The sequence below is a fragment of the Silene latifolia genome, chromosome X (genome assembly GCF_048544455.1).
Source record: "Silene latifolia isolate original U9 population chromosome X, ASM4854445v1, whole genome shotgun sequence".
Classification (NCBI taxonomy): domain Eukaryota; kingdom Viridiplantae; phylum Streptophyta; class Magnoliopsida; order Caryophyllales; family Caryophyllaceae; genus Silene; species Silene latifolia.
Window position 1 is genome coordinate 298,361,228 of NC_133537.1, and position 4,317 is coordinate 298,365,544.

General features: G+C 37.2%; 1 long non-coding RNA gene across 1 annotated transcript; it reads left to right on the forward strand.

The window, feature by feature from the left end:
- The first annotated feature begins 1,206 nt into the window (after positions 1–1,206).
- LOC141617107 (uncharacterized) lies at positions 1,207–4,031 on the forward strand. Its single transcript, XR_012531083.1, has 3 exons — positions 1,207–1,638; positions 2,010–3,309; positions 3,734–4,031. It is a non-coding gene; the product is annotated as an uncharacterized LOC141617107 (long non-coding RNA).
- The last annotated feature ends 286 nt before the right edge of the window (positions 4,032–4,317 follow it).

Here is a 4,317-nt window from a genome sequence, read left to right on the forward strand (position 1 = left end):
CTTGTTAAAAAATACCTTCTTGCTAAAACATTTAAAAGAAACAAAAACATTTTTCAAAAACAATTTGAAAACTTCTGGGGTCGTGTGTAATATAAGCTCAGCATCTCAATGTTATAGTAGAAGAGCTATAACATTGAGTTCTTGCATAAGTAATGTTATAGCTGCCAAGCTATAACTTTACTAACATAAGAAATCCATTCGTATGTTACCATTACGAGATAATCACCTACACTATTCTAATCTTCTTAGGAGATCTTCGAGTATAGGCTACTTCATCATTCAAGCTTGATTAATCTTTAGATGAGCTTCATCTTCTCACGATGCTTGAATAATTCTTTCACTATCTTGTAATATCTTGATCATTGATTGAGGGCTTGATCACAATAGTTCTTTGTATACTTTCATCACAATTCTTTAAGCTTTGCAAATAATAAGTCTAATCTGAATAGACTAAACGAACAATTACGCGCAACAAGTATATATAATACAAAGTACTCTTGACATCATCAAAACATAAACATATATTCTATATGGTTCAACAGAAGTCATTACTTCCGAACCAAATTGGCCTATATTCTTTTCCTTAACTTGTTGGTGGATATGGAAATGGAGAAATAATGTCGTGTTTTGGCGTGACAATAAAAATCCTATCAACCCACGAACATTCCTCTACCAGCAATTCGATCGAAGAAGGCTTTTGATCGGTATAATATTTTCATCCCGCAACCTAGAGATTCAACCGTTGAAGTGTTCATTAGATGGTTGCTGCCACCTCATAAATGGGTCTTGCTAAATATTGATGGAGCGTCCAAGGGGAACCCAGGTCCCGCCGGAGGTGGAGGCATTTTTCGAGATGAAACGGGTAATTTCGTTACCGCTTATTACTTTTCGTGTGGTTTCTGCACGTCAATGAAAGCTGGGTTCCTAGCGCTACTACCTGGTTTGGAAAGGGCGAAGTCCCTCTGGATGACAAGGGTATTAGTTCACATGGATAACTCTAGTTGCGTCAAGATTATTACTGAGGATCAACTTATAAGCAATAGTCTAAAATTCATTGTCAAAAAATGTCAAGAATTGATACGCGAGGAGCATTAGATGGTTAAGCTGGATCATACCTACAGAGAAACAAATAGAGCGGCGGACTTATTAGTTAATCATGGAGTTTTCTCGAGTACTACACCTACACATCTAGAGGTCCCTACTAATGAATTACGTTCTATACTCCGAGAGGATATCTTTGGGGTAGCTATTCCCCGTGTAATAGCTAATAGTTAATCTCGGGGCTAAGCCCCTCATTTGTACCAAAAAAAAAAAAAAAACATATGGCTATCGTTGGCGATCAATCTGCCACCATCATTATTCGGGAACGACCCCCTATGGTAGCCCCTCTTGCCTCTGTTATGCATGATTTTTTTTTCAATTGATACGTCATTTTGCTTAATGCCTTCTCATGGAGTACCTCCAAGTGTTTAACTTGGAAGACATTCACACGGATCTCTGTTTCGAACCTTTCCTAGAGCAATTTTAATTATATTTGGATAGTTGATCATCATATGCTGTTATTAAATGTGGAATTTTGCATATTGGCATTTTGGAGTATATAGCATTTGTTGCCATTCAGTAGCCTTTGTGGTTCTGGTAAACATCTTCTCTGCAATGTGGATCAAATTATTTGTTATTCTGGCAGATGGATGTGTCATGTGTGCTATAAAATTCCCCTAATAATTTAAACCCTATCTACAATCCAAACAAGGGAAAATGTTTCCCTTCATTTTCCACCCCTCCCTCCACCAAAATTTCTCTGGTCAAACAAAGTTGAAAAAACGATTTGAGATTATAAGGAAATGAGTAATACTTTACTACGGAGTACTTCATTTTTCTGACCCCCTTGACATTCTCAGATCCTTGTAATGCTGATTACTATATACGGAGTAGTTAGTTGTCTTTGAGATGTTACTTTCATGGTTTTCACTTTTGACTGCATTATTCATTGCTCTAATTTTGTTCAGTTGAGCTAATGGAGCCTGGTACAAAAAGACAATTAGACCAGCAGTTGGCACATGGGATCGTATCGAGGTAACCAAGCCTGCTAGTTTCATTGTGAATGAGGAAACCCCCCATTTCTCCTTGGTTGACTATGACAGCGCAGAGAAAGTATCTTGGCTACTCTAACTATCTGAGTATCTGGTAATGTCTTGAAGTATTAGCAATTGTGAAGGGCTGTGTTTTGCTTGGATATTGGGAAATTGACCCTCTAGGTACAAAATCCATCCAACAGCAAAACTGACCCTCTCCCTTGTTGTGGGCTCCTAATTAATTAAATTTGAACATGACTTGTTCGCTGAAAAGACAGTCGTTACCGGCCATAACTCCGACGGATAAGGTAAAGGAGGAAGGTATATGAAAAGTGGCATGGTGGAGGCACAGTTGAACTTGAAAAACTGTCAACAAAACTCAGGGAATTAGGGTGTTTATTAATTTATTGTTGATGCATATTTTTGTTAACTCAGTTGTAAAGATATTTCTCTATGTGGCTATGTTACACAGACTTGGCTGCAAGAGTTGAAATGTCGGATACGGTTATTTTCCGTAAAATTTTCAATATTATGATCTAAAATGAAGTGTGTTAGTGTCGTGTCCTGACACGCGAGACGCAACCAATGTGAAGTGTGTTGGAGTCACTAAATTAATTAATAGGTTTGCTACTAATAAGTAATATGTGCCCTACATTAAGTCACAGGATGGCCTTCAATTAGTGGTGTGTGTTCCATATAGCAACTTAGTTTTGTTAGCTGTCATATACTTAGTCGGTAGAGCAACAGCAACATCCATCAAATAGGAAAGCAAGGAACATTTATACGCCATACTCTATAAAATAATTAAACACAGATCACTATCATAATAATAATACAAAAATTATTATTGCCTGGTTGGATGTATTTAAGTTACTTGTAGTATGAACTTAGTCAAAAGGGTTCCAAAATTCTTCATTTACTTTATCTCCTTTATCTTTTATGTCTCCCCTTTTTATTTATGTTCATGGAGAAGAAATCATAGGAGAGTATATCAGACAAGCTAGCTAACTGCTGATTACCCTTTTCGAGATCCCAAAATATTTTCCTGTGCAATGAAAGATGAAATTGTTATAGGAGTAGTAAGTCATCATCATCATCACAAAGACGAAGAAGAACAAGATGAACAGGAACCCAAGAGGAGAGGTTGCAGGCCAATAGCATTCTTGCTTAGTGTTCCGTTTGCCATTTGTGGGGTTCTCCTTTCTCTTGCTGGTGGCATTGTTTGGATTCTTGGGTATGCTTCCTTTCATCTTTATTTATATTTTTATTTATAATTCTTGTCATGCTCAGTAGCGGAACCATGATTTAAAGTCAGGGGGCAAAACTAGTAATATTATACTATAAAATAGAAGAAAAAAAATCGGAAAACTTTTAACTAAAATTTCAAAATTATCGGTGTCCAGCAGTGGCGAGCGACAGAGCATCCCAGCCTGCTAGATCCCCTTAGTTGTGCCTCTGGTCATGGTAACTCCAGATTGGAGCCTTGTTTTAAAAATCAGTCATCACGGTCTGATTTCTGCTGTTGATGTTGATGTTGAAATTGCGATAAATGAAAACACGATAAATAAATTATCTAAATTAGATGACAAATAGAATGGTTGTATACTTGTATGTTTATGATGGATAGAATTTGAAGGAGTCTTGTTTGGATTGAACAGGTCATTGTTGACTTACGTTTGCCCATGTCTGAGCTTTTGTGCCGACCTTTCAAATACAGCTATGGACTTCATCAAGTTCCCTATCAGTGTCTTCACATGGTTTATTGATAAGATCCCCTTCTGAATTAATTTTTTTTGAGGTGACGACTGCTATTAATCTGCGATCTATAGTTGAGGCTCGTCATGTTGAGTTGCTTAATTCCATTGTAATATTGTTAGTGACCAAGGGCATCACAGATAGGAATTGTCCACTTTGTATTGATGAATTTATGTGTGAAGAAATTGTTGGCCTTGTTCAGAGTTGATGAATTTACTTAGCTGTTTATCTTAAAAAACAAAAGGCATTAATCTTTCACCTTTGACACAAGAGTAACAGTGATCATTATGAGGAAATGATGCCTGTGCCTTAGGTTCTAATTCCCGAGGTGCGCTTGAATCTGGGATCGCATTTCACTCATGGAAAAGAATTGAGGTCGATTCTGCAGCACTCATAAAGCTTATTCAAATACTTAGGGAATGAGCTTAGTCAAAAGGTTTTAGTTGGTGTTCGCTCCGAGCGAACAGTCTGGTTACTAACTGATGGA